Genomic DNA, 19,415 nt, shown 5'->3' on the forward strand with positions numbered 1-19,415 from the left:
ATGTCAGAAAGGTGTCTCTGAGGACAGGTGAGTGACCAACCAATACCGCCCCCCCCCACACACACACACACGGATCATTCCTCCTGTCACGAGGCAGAGAGGACGCAGATGCTCGCCGTGTACCTGGCTCTGAGTTTGACACCAGGTAAGATTAAGCCCTGTCCTTGAGAAGCTGGAAGTCCTTCTTTTTTTTTTTTTTTTTTTTTTTGAAGTTTATTTGCATGTGAGCATGTGTGTGAGCAGGAAAGGGGCAGAGAGAGAGAGAATCCCAAGCAGGCTCCACACTGTCAGCACCACGGGGCTCGAACCCACAAACCGCGAGATCATGACCTGAGCCGAAACCAAGAGTCGGACGCTTAACCGACTGAGCCACCCGGGGAACCCCGAGAAGCTGGAAGTCTTAGATCTTAATTGGCTCAGTAATTAACAACTGAATATGGATGCCCATTTAGGACTTTTCTGAAAACTGCAGAATTTGCCTTGGAGAGTGAGCACCCTTGTGTAGTATTTAAGTCATGTGGCTTTTAGTTAGGACTGCGGTTCCTCAAAGATACAGTCAAATGTGCTTCCCTGGGGCTCTCTCCCCCACAGGTCCTTGAAGCCTGGGGATGTCTCATTCTTCATTGTCCTGAGGCCATGTGAGGACAGCTACGTGACTACCCCCCTGCGCCCCCTGCACCTGACAGGCGAGGAAGGTGCTGTCAGCACCCCAGCCGGGTCTCAGAGGAGTCGGGGGGCCTCCATTCACCACCCGGGCTGTACTCTGAGCTCATTCTGTCTCCGTGTCCAGGATCCAAACCTGACCAGCTCGTTGTGAAAACACAAACATTGGGCTGCAGCTGGGGCTGCCCAAGATCACATTCACCTGGGAGGTTAGGAGCTGAGGGTGCATTTTCACCCAAAGCATTAAAAAAAGGGGGAAAAAAAAAAAGACAATTTCTAAGAAATCCTAAAAACGGTCTCATGACTAATAAGGCTTGCAAGAAAATGACACTGGCTTATAAATAGCGTGTCTGCCTCTTGTGATTTATATTAACCACACAGAAGTCTTTTTTCAGAGCCTGGTGAATTGATATTTATCAATCAGCAGGAGTGATAAGTTACACATAAACGACAAAAAGGAAGGGGTGACTGGGTGGTAGTGTGACGCAGAGAAAAGAATACCAGCCCCAAGGTCAAGAGGCAGAGAAAAAGGGGGCGCCTGGGTGGCTCAGTCGGTTGAGCGTCCGACTTCGGCTCAGGTCATGATCTCGCAGTCCGGTCCCTGGGTTCGAGCCCTGCATCGGGCTCTGTGCTAATGGCTCAGAGCCTGGAGCCTGCTTCGGATTCTGTGTCTCCCTCTCTCTGACCCTCCCCCATTCATGCTCTGTCTCTCTGTCTCAAAAATAAATAAATATTTTAAAAAATTAAAAAAAAAAAAAAAGGCAGAGAAAAGAATACCAGCCCCAAGGTCGAGACCCGTATGTTTCACCCCTGCCCCACCACTCTGGCAGCACTCTCCACGGCCAACCTCTTCCCCCCTTGCCAGTTGTGGACTGAGCATGGCACTGCGAGAAGCTTCTTGAACAAGCGTCAAGTCCTGTGTGTGTCCATACCGATGAAAGGCGAATCGGGGCCTTTACTGGCATGCCAGCATCCATCAGGAAACACTCCCCACCACAGAAAGAAAACTCGCCAGAAAAGCTGGAGATGCTTCTAAAAAGCTTGCAGGTCGGACCACGAGTACCTGCTGACAAAAGTGATGAGGCGGAAAAGCCAGCTGGCCCGAGCATCCCCCCACCAGGACCCTTTCTGAATTAAGGCAGATCACACGGAGCCCGCGATCATCACAGCTCAGCTGCAGGACCAGAGGGAGCGGAGAGCCGGCTCCCAGGCGATCCCACGGGAAGGAGGGCGCAGCGGGAGGGGCACGTGTGCGGAGCGTGTCTGGATTGAGGGTGCTAATACCCTGCAGGAAATAGAGCAAAGGCCCGGGAAGTTTTCTCCTCCTCCGATGCCCCCCACCACGGGCAGGTGCGCCCCCCACTGGAGCTACTCTGTACAATTCCTGGCACGCAACAGATGCCCATAAGCATCAGTCAGCCTGTCTCACGTGGTTCCAGAAAAGCAGCCGTTGCTAACGCGTGGTCAGCAGGAGGTCTCGGAACTTCTTGCCTAGTTATTACATCAGGAAAATCAACGTTTCACCCACAATCGACAGAATCTTTCTCCAGACCGCACAACTTTGCCAAGACACTCTGCTTTCTTGGAACGTCTGCCAAAATGCAAAACCCCTGGCCACACCCGTTCATAACCACCCATCTCTAGAATCTTAATGTCCTTGAAGGTGGCCTCACGCTAACTGTATGGAAAAACAAATGGACAAAATACAGAGAGGGTTCACAGAGAAAGAGATCCGTCTGGTCAATGACACATGAGAAGATCCTCAACCCCATTCATAATTTAAGATATGCAAAGGAGGTCTTTCAGATGGTATAAAATTGGAGCATTTCGTAAAAACCCCAGGGTTGGTGAGAGCAGGGGAAACCAAGTGATCACCGACTGCTGGTGGGTAATAAGCGGGGTGAACATTGGGGCCCCATCTGCCATTTTATGCACATACTTCCCCAGCAACCCTACTTCTGTAAGGTCCATGTACCAAACGGTCATGGCAGTGTTGACTGTAATCTAGAAAATCAGAAACCACTTAAATATCTCTAGGACTCTGGTTAAATAAACCATGTATCAGAAGATCATTACGACTGCTTAAAAACAAACAAACAAACAAAAACCACACACATGCACACACAAAGGGAGCAGTTCCCCAAATACTAACATGAAAAGGTATAAACTGAGTGAAAGAGGACAAAAACATTTATAACATGAATCCGCTTTTTTAAGAATTACATTCCTACATATTCTGAGATGCACACAACCAAAGAAACTCTGGATGGATTTACACACCAAATAAGGTTCACAGGCTCACCTCTGGGGGGTGTTCTTTAAACGCATAGGTATTACTTTGACGTTAATTCTTAATGACGTCAGAGAACTGGGTGAGGGATGGAAAAGCCTGGCCCACTCAATGTCAGGGTCTCTCAGTCAGTGAACCTGCTGAGACATGAGGGCACAGTGGGGGGGGGGGGGGAGGGGGGAGCTGCTTTGGTCAGAAAGGTCACAGGGCGACCACTCAGCTCCTCCTCCCCAGCTGGGATTTTGCAACACCCGGATCTTATAATCCCATGTGATGAGTGTTCGTGCGGGTCCTTGCCAAGGAGCACAAAAGGCCCAGACAGTAGGGGACGGGGACATCTAAACTACAGGGCGGCCCATGTGCCGGGCAAGACAGCTCCAGGCGTAGAGCCTGATCCTCTCTGGCTCTTAACCATTCGACTCACTGACCAAGCACGGGGCTCGCCTCCTCTCCTGACGCACCTCCAAATGCTCTCCGTCTACATCTGTGTGTTGGTCAAAAAGGACGTCCTGCCTTTGCGACTTCTATCCCTGTAGGACACCCACCCACTCCACCCCAGCAGTTCGGGAAGGGCTAAGTATCACCTGACGTTCAAATGTGCCGTCGACAGCTCAGGGGATAAGAATGCAGGCGTCCTGGAGGCAGGTGCTTGGTGTCAGTTAGATCCCGGGTCCTACGAACCTGTGCCCACGGGCCAATTACTAACCTCTCTGCCAGCCTCAGTTTCGTATCTGTAAAAAGGGACTGACGTCGTCGTCTGCCTCACGGGATTAGTCGTCCTCGGTACACGTTAAAGTACTCTGCAAAGCGCATACACCAAATGAAAGCCAGGCGCTAATCCTGTAGCCACAAAGGATTCCTCGACTCTGAATTAAGGCTCATGCCTTAACGATTTACATCGCACCTTCCCAAAAAAGACTGGGCCAAAGAATGTGGTAGATTAAGATCCACACAGATCTATTAGAAGGGTATTACTCTAGGGTGGTAGTACATTTCTGTCTGTCCACAACTCTGAGCACAAAGGCAACCCCAGGGTTGGGCAGCAGCGTTCTGTAATTAGGTAGAATTCACTGGCAAGAATCCTTGGCAAGAGCAGTGGCCAAGGAGAACGTCTCGTTGGGCGGTTGTGCCCTGTTATCCCATGATCTTGACTGACTGTATCCTGTCGTTTGTAAACCAAAGGGTATGCCTAGGGAGACCCAGGAATGCGGACAAAGATTTCACCAAAAAAGAGAAAGTACACGTATCCAAGGAGAGGGCGGGACCTTCGGGAACAAGGCGCGCGGTGCAAATGTGCTCACGGTGTCCCAGAAGCAGCCAGCAAACAGGCGTGTCTCGATCATAGGGTCTGTGGTCGGCTTTGTGAGCAATGCAGAGTACCTCACACTCGGGGAGCAGTTGACACAGAGCCACGACCGTTCTAACCGCCTGTTGCTTTGCTCTGGAAACCCCAGCATTCAGTACCAGCAAGAAGTTCTAAGTTCTCGGAAGAATCACAAAACTTGGTCGGTGGGTTGAGAGATGTGGCCATGATCACCGGCATGAAAAGCTCCCTGCTCCTCTCCAGATTGGGCCGGCCTGCTCCCTTCCTTCCTCCCCACGTCTCAGCGGGGGCAGTGCACAAGCACGGCCACCCTGGGCACATCCTCCCCGCCCCCCAAGCAGGGACTTCTGTGGGCCAGGAGGAAGCCAGTGCTGGGTGGTGCGGTCCCTCCCCCCCACACACAACCACACCCACACCCCCATCTTCCCTCTCTCCACTGGACCGCAAACACACACACACACACACACACACACACACATACACACACACACCCCACAGCTAAAACAAGTTCCACAAAACAGTATCTATCTTCTTTTCTGTCCTACTTCACTTTTTTTCAATGTCTGTGGGCCACCGAAACTGATTTTTAGGACCAGTGGGTCACCAACGGTGCTGTGACAAATACTGGCCTATGCCCAGACCCAGAGCTCTGGGGAGGCAGAAGCTCTTCTTCACAACACCCCAGCTGCACACAGCCCAGCCCCAGCCCAGGCTCACTTCTCATTTGCTGAATAAAAGGTGGGGAGGGGGAGAGGGGAGGGAAGAGGAAGAGGCACCCAGGGAAGTGTAGGGGACGCAGGAAGGAGGGGCCCGGCCAAGGGCACATCAGGAGGCTGGGGCTGCCTTCAGGGCCCTGGTGCCCCCCTCGTCAAGGGGCCTGGGCCCTGGTGTCCCGGGAACTGGACCCTGGACCCGCTGCCAGGTGCAAAAGTAGACGCTGGGCCCCTCACTCACCAGACCTTCCACTCACAGCTTAGAAAGCTCCCATTTCAGAAATGGCCAGCAAATGGGCCCTTGGAGGCTTGCAGAAATTAAGAATTAAGTTAGGTTGGGGCGGCTGGGTGGCTCAGTCGCTTAAGCATCCAACTTCAGCTCAAGTCATGATCTCGCGGTTGGGGTTCATGAGTTCGAGCCCCACGTCGGGCTCTGGGCTGATGGCTCAGAGCCTGGAGCCTGCTTCCAGTTCTGTGTCTCCCTCTCTCTCTGCCCCTCCCCCGTTCATGCTCTGTCTCTCTCTGTCTCAAAAATAAACTTAAAAAAGAAAATTTTAAAAAATAAATAAATAAACCTTTAAAAAAAAAAAAGAATTAAGTTAGGCTTTGCCCGAATTGTTTCACAAATTCCATTCTGATTTTAGGTGAGTGGGCTTACGCCATAATAAACCAGGTCAGAGTTCAAGAACATGTAGAGTGGGACTTCACCCTTCCCAGGGGGCTCGCCCCAGTGCTGACAGTGCACCACGGATCCACCTGGACCTCGTGTGTTCCTCATCAGTACCTCAACAGCTCCAAACTCTTCTGCCCTGGTCATGCAGAGGTGCAAACAGGTCAAGGCACTAGCCCCAGTGTCCCAGTTGGATTGCGGCCTTCTCGGTGTTTCTCGAAAGTGTTCCAAAAGTGGCCCCAAATGATGCAACCCCCGCCCGCCCCACCAGGTCTCCCCCGGAAAAAGCTCCCTACAACCCTCCCCTGTCCCCCCATCTGAATGCTGGCCCAAATCAGTCTGTCCCCTGTGGGTTCCTTTGCGACCTTGAACCCAGAAGACGGAGAAGCCAGGAGATGCCAACTCACAATAGGAGAGGGGTGGCCGAGAAGGGGGGGGGGGGGGCCCAGAGTGATGATTTGCAGCCCAGAGGTCAGCATCGGGCACAAGTGTCTCAACCCTACAAACAGCCCTCCTCACGGGCACCCTGTGCCTCCAGATCCACAAAGTTCTGCCAGGGGCCTGGCTCGCCTCCCCAACACCACACAGCCCTACATCCAAACAGGAATAAAAGCTCCAAAACACACATCCATAAGCAAATGTGCTTGATAAGGATACAAATGTTGACAAATATGAAGAATTATCAAAATACAGAACTGTAAAACAAACAGATCTTCCAACGTGGGGTAAAAAAGAAAAAAAAAAAAACTGTGTGTTTAATTTCTCAATTACTATCCATTCCTCACTTACTTTTATTCCTAAGACCCAAATTATAGAACAAAAGATAAACTGTAAATTTCGCATGCATCATGCCATTTCTCTGATTTAAAAAAAAAAAAAAAACTTTTACAAGCTCATCTTTTCCAAGATACTTCCTACTATCCTGGGGAAACTATTAGGTTCTAAAAACTGTCCGACTTAATCCGTTGTTTTTAATTCAAGTTTCCTGTTTGGTGGTCAAACACTGGGTTGACATCTGGTTTCTTCAGCGACTACTCTGCACATAAATTACGTGCCAGCTGTCTACACTCTAGCCTATGGCACTTAGAGTTATGTCTAAGCCACTACTTTGCATCCTACATGTTCCTGGCCTTCCCCAAAATAAAATTATTCGCAGGGGCATGTGATAGAGCCGACTGGGCCTAGCACCCATAGGCTGCAGGAAAGATGCACAGAGGCCGGGCAGAGGAGGAACCAAACTGTAATCCGAGAACCAGATTCCAGCCCCGTTCAACCTGCCACCTAGCAGCTGTGTGACCTTGGGCACGTAGGTCAACTTCCCTGAGCCTCAGTTTCCTCAACTGCAGAGCAAGAATCCGAAGCCCCAGGGGACATTTTCGTAAAAGTTCCGGGCGCACGGCAGGGCTGCCCACTACACGGATGGAACCCACCCGTCGTCGCTGGACAGAGCGAGGTCCGGCCGCCCCTGGGGTCCGCCAGGCGGGTCAAGGTCAGCCCTGCGGGCGACCCAAAGGCAAGGCCCGAGGGATGCTCGCGAGGCCGCCGGGCCCCGGGCCTGTTTCTCCGCCTCTCGCCCCGAACCACGTCCCCCAGAAAGGGCCGCGGGGACCGAGCACGGTCCTCCGGCATCGGGTCACCACCTTCCCCCGGCCGGCTCCGGCGTCGCCGCGCGCGCCCACTCTCCGCCGGGCTCCGCCCCGCCCGGCCAGGCCGGCCGAGGCTGCGGCCCCTCCCGGTAGCGGCCCGAGCTCCTCCGAGGCTCGGCCTGGGGCTGGGCGACCGGGCGGCGCGGAGGCGTCTACTCACCTTGCGGCGCCGCGCGCGTGGCCTTCTTTGTATGCAAACACTCTCTGTCCGCCGCGCGCTCGCTGTCACCGAGGACTGCCCGCGGCGGCGGGGGCGGGACGAGGGGCGGGGCGGGGGCGGAGCGAGGGACGGGGCGGGGCGAACGGGGCCGCGCGAGGGCCCTCGTGACGCGCGAGCGGCTCTGCTGCTTTCAGGGCCCCTCTGGCCTCGGGGATCCGAGCCTCCTCCCTCGGAAGAAGGCTGGCACCCGCCAGCCCCTCCTGCGCCGCCCACCTTAGCTTTCCTGTGGGCACGGCACTTTAGGCCACGTTTCTGATGATCCTCCCCAAAGCCACAGTCCCATATTTTAATTCACCGGGCTAGACTGACCTGTTCCCGAAGCCTCGGAATTCAGGGGGCGTGCATCAGCTGTCGCGGTAGCCAGGTAAAGCGTTCCAAAAACCTCCAGGGCCTGGCGGCTGCCATCTCAGACCTACTCTTCAAGCAAGTCCCTTAACTGTTCTGACCCAGAACCTTAGTTTCTACAACCATGTCGCGGCAGTCAGCCTTACTGACCATACTGCAATTTATACTTAGCTCTTCAACCTAAGTTCACCTTCATCCTTTCTCCCAATGAACAAGCACCCCTGCTGCGTCCATTCACTAAGCATACTTGTCAAGCTCTGTTCCAAACACCGTGAAATGTTGCTCAGAACAAGAGACAGGACGCTGCCCCTTTGGAACTTCCATTCTCCAACAAGGAGACAAAGCAAGGAACAAATAATGAAAAAATAAATAAATAAGCGGGTGGCAAAAAGAGGTAGATCAGATGATCACAGGCTGGCTCACTTAAACAGAAATCGTAAACGACAAGAAACACCGGAGTCCTACAAAGATGTGGAGGCAGAGCTTTCTAGAGATCAGAAGCAGCAAGTGCAAAGGTCCTGAGGCAGCCCTCTGTGAGAGGCTGGAGGGATAGCAGAGACCAAACATTTAGGATTTTGTTGCCCAACCAAGAAGTTTAGGTAGTCCAAGAAGGGCTTTAAACCTGTGAATTATAGGATATGGGATGATGCTGCTTTTTACTGAGGTGCAGAAGGAAGAAGCAGCAGCAGCCTTGGGAGGAAATTCAGGGCTGTGCTTTTGGCCACTCGAAGCTTGAGACGCTTTTCAGCCATCCCAGGGGAGATGTCGGGAAGGCATCACTGCAGAAGTCAGGCTGGCTCTAGATGGAAGATGGGGTCCTCTGCCCTGGAAGCTTTGCCCAGGTGATGTGTCTTCTTCCAGCTGGCCACCTGTGGATACATTCTTGCTGGCCTTCGGGGGGACTCCCATCTAGGCAGCCTGTCCCCAGGAAAGCAGGTGACCCCTTGCCAGGGGCATTTGGGAGGAGGGGGCTACGAAGGGGATCATCGATTACAGATGAGATTCCTCCACAGGGATGTGTCTCGGAGACGGCGGTTAGGAATGCACACCGCGGCAGGCAGACCCCCAGGAGGAAGCATTCGTATACTCCCTACCCTCCCAGAACTTCTGGCCTTAGGGTCAAGAAGCAAGGCTACTTGGAAAGGCTTTCTGGAAGGAAGGTCCAACTCCAAGCCACTTCAGTGAAGAGCTTGCTTAAAATAAATCTTGAATTATTAAAATTTAGAGGCTTAGAGGTCTGAAAGCCTAACAAAATCGAGTCCAAAGCACTCATTTTGCAAATGAGGGACTTGGAGGCAGAGTGGGGTTGGGGTTCACCCCAAGTCACCCCAAGTGAGCCCTGGAACTTCCCCTGCTATTCCCATTACTGCCACAACATCTAAACAGCCAAATGCCTAAGGGGGGAGTCTTCTCAGACAAGCCCTCCAGAAGAGAGGATTACGCACTGGATCCCATTTCACGGTTCACTTTGCAATCGTGCCCTGTCTGGAGTCCCCCTGGGAGGGCCCTTGCTGTGTTGTCAGCTCCTGGGGCTGGTGACCCAGCTGTGACTCAGCCAGGAGAGCTGAGGTGATCCCCCTGGCCAATCCCAGCACCTACCGCCTTCAGCCCAACTCGGAAGATAAGAAGGAACCACAGGGATGAGGAAGAAGAAGGAAGGGCTGAGTGAAGCCAGGGCAAACAGCACGCACACACACACACACACACACACACACACACACACACATCCTTGATTCTAAAGACTCAGTTTCAAAATCTGGAAAATGGGAAGCAGATCCACTTTGAAGATGGCAAAGTCCATCGTGTAAAATTCAGAGGGCAGTTGCTGACCCAAAACATTCTTAAATTCTGAAGACCCCATACATTAGGGAGTGGCGACGCCCCGAAGGATGTGTTCGCTCGGCCCCTCTGTGATCCAGAGAAAATGCCCAGCTCACTCAGCTCCAGGACTCAGCAGGCTGCTGGGCTCCCTCCTAGAAGGGACAGGCAGAGAGCACCAAAGAAGGACAGTTCCTCAAATGGTGCAGTTTCGCTGTGCAGTCTGCGAGGAGAGGGATCAAATCGGCCCTGTTCTAGCTGGAAACCTCCCGGCGTTTAGCCAGTGATAACAACTGTATTATCCTGGGAATTCTGAACTTTTCCAGATTTGTTACCCACACAACGGAAAGGGCTCTGCACAGGGGATGGGGGGGGGGGGGTGGCAGGAGGGGTGAATGCCCCTCTTCACGGGACCCCAGGAAACAGTGTCAGTAGGTATACAGATGACTGGTCTCCTGACAGCACTGAGAATAGCATCGGTCAGTTAGCTCAGAAAGTGCCCAGGGCAAAAGCGATACTAAAGAGAGAACAATGCATTTTCCCCCCAGAGGGCCGGGCTCTCAGGAAGGGAGGGGACCTCCTCGGGATCCAAGGGCAGTCCTTGGCTGGGGGGGCCCTGATGAGGTAGGGGGCTTCATGGACTTTCCCTTGTGGGGGTCTCAAGAATCAGGAGGGAATCATGAACCACCCAGCGGCACATCACCCCCTCGAAGGGCGGGAGACTGAGCAGCCTGGAAATCCACCGGAGACCGAGTGGGTCCCCTGGGTGTAGGTGGACAGACCGACCACAGCAAGTTTCATGGGGGAAGAAGCAGGCAGGAGAGGCCCCGGGTCCCACAAGGAGGAGGAGGAGGAGGAGGGGGATGGTGAACCAGGGGAGCAAATGTCTACAACCAAATCACAAAGGCCCACCCCCCCAAACTGGAGTGAGGGTCACAGATTAGGGCTGAGGCACCCAAGAGAGCAAAAGAAGTCTCAGGGAGAGAAAGGGGAGAGGCTGACAGCTGGCCACACCTGGACGTTGGAGGCCACGCCCCCCAGTTCACCCTAACAGATACAGGAATTGGGCAGCATCCAGTACCGGCCCTGGGCTGGCAGGCAGGCAGGCGCTCAGCGGTTGAAGGGGTCGCAGGACCCAGGCACACAGAGCAAGGCAAGGAAAACCCAGGGCTTGGGGCAGAGGGAGATGCGCCCGCCCGCCCGCGGGGCCCGCACCCGCTCCCTCTACAGCAGCCACCACCCACGCACACGCACGCTCATTTCTTGAGCGTCCACCCTGCGCCAGGCCCTGTGGGGAGTGCTGGGGCTTCCACGGGGGCGCAAGGCCAGACGGAGCCGCCGTCCCCGGTGCGCACACGGTCTGGGGTAGTGATCACGGCCAATGGCACAAAAACCCATGAAACACTGTCGCCGGGCTCAGGGCTGCCAGGAACTGAAGGGTGGTACATTGCCACGGGATTTGACCTGCTCGAACGCGGAGGAAGAGGGTTCAACTGACCTTGGTGACCTGAGCAGGCGCTCTCGTGGGCTAATCTAGGCCAGGTGTGGAGGCACAGAACTATGGGCGTGGGAACCGCGTGTGCAGGACAGGCTGGTGTGTGCAGGGGTGAAGGAAGTTCCTGACTGGCCTCCCTTGGGTGAGGGGGGCCACAGCAAGTCCCATGACTGGCCTGGCAGAGCTCCTGGCCTGTGTCCCCTGCAATCAACAGGGGCTGGGACATCCTTTCTCCTCTAGCCAAATGGGGATGATTCCTAATGAGCCAGGCTAGGGCCAGAAAGATACTTTTGCCGGGACTAGTACCTTGTTCTTCCCTCTTCCCGGTCCCCTCGAGGCCTGCGGGACCCAGGACCCAGGTCTCTATTGCTAAAAAGAAAGCCACCAGACCAAGATGGAATCCCTTGCCCCCAGAACAGCAGAGCAAAAGGAAACTGCACTTTCTTTTTTTTTTTCTGTTTTTTTTTTTATTTTTTTATTTTTATTTTTATTTTTTTTTTAATTTTTTTTTCAACGTTTTTAATTTATTTTTGGGACAGAGAGAGACAGAGCATGAACGGGGGAGGGGCAGAGAGAGAGGGAGACACAGAATCGGAAACAGGCTCCAGGCTCCGAGCCATCAGCCCAGAGCCTGACGCGGGGCTCGAACTCACGGACAGCCCAGAGCCTGACGCGGGGCTCGAACTCACGGACAGCCCAGAGCCTGACGCGGGGCTCGAACTCACGGACCGCGAGATCGTGACCTGGCTGAAGTCGGACGCTTAACCGACTGCGCCACCCAGGCGCCCCGGAAACTGCACTTTCAACTTCTCCAGGAGTGGAAATTTTAAGCCAATAAATTTGGAATTTTCTGGTCAGCACCAAAGAGGTGATCTGTCAGACAGACAGACCCTCTCCACCCCTTAAGGGAAGAGGAGATCAGCCACCTACTAAAAGCTCCCCGTCCTTCCCCCAAGGGAAGGTGGCCTAGCCTGAACCGATCCTTTCTTTTCTTTTGCTAATTTCTTGCCCCAACCCTCCTCCCCGTTAAAACCACAGTATTTTGTGTGGCCCCTCTCTACCTGCTAGACGGGAATGGCTTCATAAGGCCAATTAGATCTTCCAATGTACTCCGTTGAATTTTGGTTTTTTGACCTCTACAAAGTAGCCCACACACCTTGGAAGTCGTGGCCTGCGACGGAAACTCCAGGTGAGTATGTCTGAGCGGACTTTTACGGACTTCACCCTTCCCGGCTCTTCCCCAGCCTTACAGTGAACAGTCTCTGCCAGTCCCCAGGAATGATCGTCACACTATTTGGAATGGCCTGAACATGTGCCAATCACAATGGACACCAGGCGCGGCAGAGCAGAGTCCAGCTGGATTAGGGAGGTGAGGAGGGGAAGGGAGCGGGCAGTTGAGGTGGCAGGAATAAAACAAGGCCACTTAGGGAACTGGGGACAATGACCAATAATCAGTGTTTCGGAACTTCCAACATTTTAACCACTGGCAAGGCCATACGAGTGTGTCCGAGGTGCATCTACCCAAGAAGGAAACGTATTTGGAGTTCCACCGAGAGATGCATTTGCTGTGGACTGAATGTTCACCTCCCCTTCCCACAAATTTCTATGTTGAAGCCCTAATTCCCAGCGGGATGGCATTTGGACATGGGGGGGCGGGTGGTGTAGTTAGGCTCAGGGGAAGTGGTGAAGGTAGATCCCCTCCAGGAACCCAGACCACACAGCTAAGCACAGCCATTCAGCCTCTGACCTCAGATGGCTCCAGAAGAAATCAGGTTCCCTCCAAGAAGACACTGTGCAAGCCAATTAGTTACAGTGGGGTGAGGTCAGGGCCAACCTCAGGGTTAATTGCTCGCCTACTGGGCTTTTCCGTGCATGGGACTTTGCTACCAGTTAAGATAAAATCTGTGATGCTAAGTGAATACAATCCTTTGTCAGCTCTAAACAAACAGTTAGGAAAGCAGACCAGGACTGACTGGATTTGCCAATAATTGATAACATCTGGCAACACACAGAATTCAAACACTGCTCTGCTCGGCCTACAGTCACCCACACTGGCACCTGCTTGTTGCCTCGAGCCTAAATACAACCTCTTTAATTGTTGACCTAGAACCTGGGGTTGTTTGAGGAAAGTAGCTCTACACTCTGAGGATTTCAAGTCCTGAAAAGCCATTCATCTCGTCTCTTGTTCATAGAATAAACAACGTCCTGCTAGAATTGGATATTCTAACCCGCACCTAATATGCTGAAGCAATGTTTCCCACCAAAACTCGCCACATATTGGCATCACCCGGGAAACTATTAAAATTCTCGGGGCCCCCCGGCGGGGGGTGCCTGGGTGGCTCTGTCAGTTAAGTGTCCCACTCTTGATTTCAACTCAGGTCATGATTCCCCGGGTCATGGGATTGAGCCCCACATCGGGCTTGGGATTCTCTTTCCCTCTCTCTTGCCACGCTCTCTCTCATTCTCTCTCTCTCTCTCTCTCTCAAAATAAATAAATAAACCTAAAAAAATTTTTTTTAAAAACTCTCTGAATGCCCAGACTACAGTCCACATGCATTAACCACAGTTTCTGAGGGTAGAACCCAGCATCGGTTATGTTGCAAAACTCCCCCATGAGATTCTCCGGTCCAATCACTTCTAAGAACTCGTGCTCTAAGAATCTACTTCCCTTCATCCCGTATCCTGGCCACGGCCAGTCTCTAGCAAAGCCCATCCTCCCCTCTCCCAGCCCCCCATGCCGAGGGCCACCGCATAACGTACATTTCTTCCAATTGTCCATACAGTGAAACCCATACAAGCCAGCTCAAGCAAAGTGAGTGAGTGTGTGTGTGTGTGTGTGTGTGTGTGCGCGCGCACATGTATGCATGAGTGTGTGTGTGTGTGTGTGCAGCAAGACATGTTCAAAGGAGCCACAGAGAGGTGCTAGCGAAAAGCAGAGAAGGCAGGGTCCACCATGAGGCCGATAGGAGGCGCCCTGGGCGTGGTTCCAAGCTGAGCCGGGACTGCTTCACCTCTTGCTAGGTATTTGATCTCAGGGAAGGCATATTTGCCCTCCCTGACCCTCAGTCTCCTTTTCTACTAAACTGGGCTCAAAACACCTGTTTCTCGGGGCTGTTTGGAGGAATAAATGATCTAGAGCACTTAGTGTGATGTCTGATTCACCCTACATGGTCCACTCTGTGAGCTTTGCGGTAATAACGATGATAATCACTATTATTTTTATTTGCGATGAACCCTCAGGAGACTGCTAACAAACACAGTATCAGGTTTGGGGCCTCAGGATGGGGAAGACTTTTGGCAGACGACGGGTCCCGCGGGAAGGCACAATACAGGCGTGGGGGGGATGGGGAGCTCTGAACGTCCTGTGCTGCAAATGTGGGGTCGCCTCCCCAGTTTGAGTGTGAGAAGACACTCGTGTTCTTCTCCTCTTTTCCCCCAGTGTCCAGTGAGTGCTGGGCCCAGAGGGAGGCCTCAGAAGACATGCTGAGTAAACGCCGAAATGATGGGCTGGGTTCAGTTAGCCCAGGATGGAATCCCTCAAGAAAGTGAAAGTCGATTTCCTGGAATGACGCACAGGTTCCTTGGACTCAGGAGAGCCGAGCTAAATTTTCCTTTCACCCAAGGCAGAGCACTCATATCGCACAGAAGTAAGACGGCAGGCCCCTGTAAGGGATATCAAAGATGACAGAGCACTATTCCCTTGCCTCAGCGTCCAGGGGAACACTTCCTCAGTATCCTTCCAGCCTCTCTCTCCAGCCGTCATCCCTCCCAAGTCTGGTGAAGGGCACTGTCCAATCGCAGCTCCAACGGCATAAGGGTCAATACGAATCAAGAAAAAAAATGCAGTCCTCCCTGGTGCGCTCAGAGAGAGAGAAACATTTCCTTTCCCCCCTTTCCTTAGAGCCCTAACTATACAACACTTATTATAAATTCCTTCTCTGCCCCTTTGGGATGTGAGTAAATCTCCTTAAAAGGGAGATAAACCTCTGAGCACCTGTGCAACTCAGAAGCGCGTTGGGTCTCTCCCAGGGCTCAAAAGAGGGTGAGCACCTGACTTTGGCCATGCCTCGCTCTGGGGTGCAGAACTAGCCCCTGTCGCACAGGATACCAGAAGTTTCCTTCTGCCTTTGGGTAGAGGCCATGAGCCGACAAGATGGCCGCCCCATTACCAGGTAAGCTGGGACCAGGTGCGGGTGACAAACGGTGCTGTCAATGCTCCTGCTTGACAACCAGTTGTCATTTCACGTGACAACACTGTGCAGCGCGTTGTATCAGCCTGACTAGACAGAGGGATGAGACTTCTTCCCGTCACCGTAATCTCTCAGCCGGTCGCCTGTGATGCGCATCCTGTTCCGGTTTGATGCTTATTCGGCACGCTTCTTTTTTTTTCTCTCTCTCTCGCTTCGTGGAGAGGTTTTCTGGGGGAGGGGGAGATTTTGGTCGAGGCTGACAGTACAGGGTAGCTAATGTTAATTCAAGAGAGATGAGGTGCCCACCTGATTGTGGTCACAGGTCAAGGTCGAGTTGTGATTACTGTCTTCCATGCCTCATCCCGTGAATTCTCCCCCAAAGGGTACTAGGTAGGAGTCCAAAGGGTCCACGGATAGAAAGCACAAAGCCATGAACTTCTCGTGGCAACAAATTCAGTCTTCGTCTCACTGACTTCTAACTCAAATTTACTCGCATCTCCTTGCATTGTGAGGGTCTGTAACAAACGCGGTCGTATTAACCGTGCCTGTGACCAACACCCACACCCGCAAAAAAACCTCGCGGACATCTTCGTGCCACATCAGAGTAGGGGCAGACACCGCAAAATATTGTGGACGCTCCTTACTACTCGAAGATTACGGTTGCTATTGGATCTGCTGCTCGGGGACAGGAGACACGAGGAAGTCAGGTGTCCAAGACCCGGAGACAGGCGGCCGGCCTCCACAGAGGTTTAGTCAAAACAACAGAGACCCTCTACCCCCACCACCCGACACCGTCAGGCCAACGGGAACCGCAGGGCAACGAGAAGAGCCAAGGAGAGAAAAAAATAACATGCCAAGGAACCCTCTCTGAAGTTCAGCGCAAAGGGAAGGTCTAAAGCATATATCTCCGATAAACCCACCCCTAGCCTGCAACACAAAGTGTGCCAAAAGGAACCAGACAGGTGGGGAACTGAGGGTGACCACCACAGTAGCTCATGCCTCCACACCGAAGGCCCACCAGGAGGGAGAGCAGGTCCCTCTCTGGAGATAAAAACAAAACTCGTCTAAGTCTCTACGGTTCTACCAAGATGTCCAGCTTCCAAGGACAAAATCATGAAGCAAATGAAAAGGTAAGGAAAACAACGACAACAACAATACGCTCCCAAGAGACAGCGATAGTAAGAGCCAGACTCGGGTATGACATAGATGTTCGAACTATCTGATGTGGATTTTTTTTTCTAAAATGAACAAACAGGTGAAAGTCTGTAATGCGTAAGGTAAACGTTACGCAAGGTCAGATGAGTAATTTCATTGGAGAGATGGAAACTGTGGGAATCCAATGGAAACGCTAGAAATGAAAACATACCGTAATGAAAATGGAGAACAGGGCATCTGAGAGCTTGAGTCAATATCAAACGGTCTAACCTTCATCTAATGGAATCGCAGGAGAAGACAGGGAGAGAGCAGGGCAGAAGAAATATGTAAGGATATAATGACCTAGGATTTTCCAGATTAGTGACAGGCGGCAAACCACAGATCCAAGATCCTCAAAGAACACCAAGCAAGCCAGCAAGATAAATATCACACACATGTGCACACAGGCATGCCGTACTTGAACTCGTGAAAATAAAAGCAAAGAGAAAATCACAAAGACAGCCAGAGAAAAGACAAATTACACAGAGAAACAAGGTAAGAGTTACAGATCTGAACTCGTTTGTTATTTGATGTATGGATGTATGCATGGATAGATGGATGGATAGATGACCGATCGACTAATCGATCAATGTGCATGTGGTCTAAGCATGGGTTACTATACATGCAAATATTTTTATCTCTTTCCACTGAGAGGGACTAGAAGCAGTGACCCTCCAGTAGCAATGAACACACACACACACACACACACACACACACACACACACACACAGGTCTTGGTTTTTCAATACCATTTTCCAGGGGCGCCCGGGTGGCTCAGTCAGTTAAGTGTCCGACTTCGGCTCAGGTCATGACCTCACGGTTTGTGAGTTTGAGCCCCATGTTGGGCTCTCTGCTGACAGCTCGGAGCCTGGAACCTGCTTCGGATTCTGTGTCTCCCTCTCTCTCTCTTTCTGCCCCTCCCCATGCTCTCACTCTGTCTCTCACTCTCTCTCTCAAAAATAGATAAACACTAAAAAAAGTTAAAAAAATAAGTAAATACCATTTCCAATCAAAGAAACTAGGGTTTGTTGGAGAACTGATTCCAGGGCCTAAGCAGGGGAAATAGCAAAAGCTCCTAGAGAGTCTTGTGAGACCACAAAGTAAAGGAAGTGCCAAGAAAGAAAGGAAGAAAGAAGGAAGGAAGGAAGGAAGGAAGGAAGGAAGGAAGGAAGGAAGGAAGGAAGGAAGGAAGGAAAAGGAAAAGGAAAAGGAAAAGGAAAACGAAAACGAAAACGAAAAAGAAAAAGAAAGAAAAAGAAAGAAGATGGGCAAGCATGTCGGAAGAGTACAGGAACCGACCCAGAAGACCTCCCGATGGCCAAATCTGGACCTTGTTCAACAAGATAACACTATTAGATTACAACCCAAATAACTCGAAAAAGTTTACGAATCCATACGGATATAAGTAATAACTGAATTAAAAGGTGAATGATGATGATGTAACTCTTCCTTAAAGAAGAATTCCAATTAATAAGTTTAGAAAAATGGGGGAAGTAGGAAAACCACCATTATAAAACCCCAGTAATGACTGCCATGGGCAGGACCCACCAATGGAAGCTAAGGCTGGTGCACAAAGGTAAAAGCAGGAAGAGAATATTTACAAGGTTTCAGAATACTTAGTAATTACAAAGGGAACTCGGCGTGCAAAGTCCTGGCCTACACCACGTCGACCAGGCTATTGAGGCTAACATCTCGGCGATGAGCAGTGACGCCACGTGTCCCCCAGTAGGACGCACTGGGGTGGTACGTAATCTCTGTTACCTTTTTCCCAATAACACGACAACTTCAACACGATCATGGAATAAAACATTAGACAAGCCCAAATTGAGGGACCTTCTAACAAAGCAACTGAGGCAACTCTTCAAAAGAGTCGGGCTCAGGAAAGAACGGGGATTGAGGATTTGTCACAGACTTGAGGGGGACCAAGGGGACGGGACGACTCAGTGCCATTGAGGATCTGGGGTTCAATCCTGGAACAGGAAAAGCAGCTGGTAGAAAAACTGGTGAAATCTGAATACATTCTGCAGCTTTGTTTTTAAAAAATGGATCGCTCGTCTGACATTGCCACATGTTTTTAATATAAGATGGTTAGTAAAGACCCAAAGCCCCAAGGAGTCCGGGAGAAAGAGCTGGGCACCGACATGGAGAACTTCCTGAAAATACACTCCATGCCAGATGCCAGTACATAGGTCTAAATGGCATTTCCTTTGCATTTCCCATGTTAATAAGATAAAATATTGGAAAGATCATTTTTATAAATTAGAATTTTATAATATGGCCATGGTTTATCCTTCTTAGGACTCCATGAGAGGGCGCGTGGGTGGCTCAGTCGGTTAAGGGTCCAACTTCGGCTCAGGTCATGATCTCGCGGTCCGTGAGTTCAAGCCCCGCGTCGGGCTCTGGGCTGACAGCTCAGAGCCTGGAGCCTGCTTTGGATTCTGTGCCTCCCTCTCTTTCAACCCCTCCCTCACTTGTGCTCTGTCTCGCTCCCCCTCTCTCTGACTCTCTCTCTGAAAAATAAATAAACATTAAAAAAAAGAATTAAGTTAGGCTTTGCCCGAATTTTTTTACAAATTCCATTCTGATTTTAAATGACTGGGCTTACCCCATAATAAACTGGGCCAGAGTTCAAGAACATGTAGAATGTGACTTCAGCCTGCTTCGGATTCTGTGTCTCCCTCTCTCTCTGCCCTCCCCCGCTCGCACTCTGTCTCTCTCTCTCTCAAAGATAAATAAACATTTTAAAAAAATGTTTTTTAGAAAAAAGGACTCCATGAGAAGGCATTTACACTTAATAGATGATGGGATTTGTATAAAACCCCGGAGCAAACCAACTAACGGAAGGTA

General features: G+C 51.5%; 1 protein-coding gene across 3 annotated transcripts in view; it reads right to left on the minus strand.

The window, feature by feature from the left end:
• LPIN1 (lipin 1) overlaps nt 1-19,415 on the minus strand; it is a 129,292-nt gene that overhangs the window by 62,860 nt on the left and 47,017 nt on the right. The window lies entirely within an intron of this gene.

This window comes from Panthera pardus, unplaced genomic scaffold (genome assembly GCF_024362965.1).
Source record: "Panthera pardus isolate Hobbes unplaced genomic scaffold, ASM2436296v1 HiC_scaffold_26, whole genome shotgun sequence".
Taxonomy (NCBI): domain Eukaryota; kingdom Metazoa; phylum Chordata; class Mammalia; order Carnivora; family Felidae; genus Panthera; species Panthera pardus.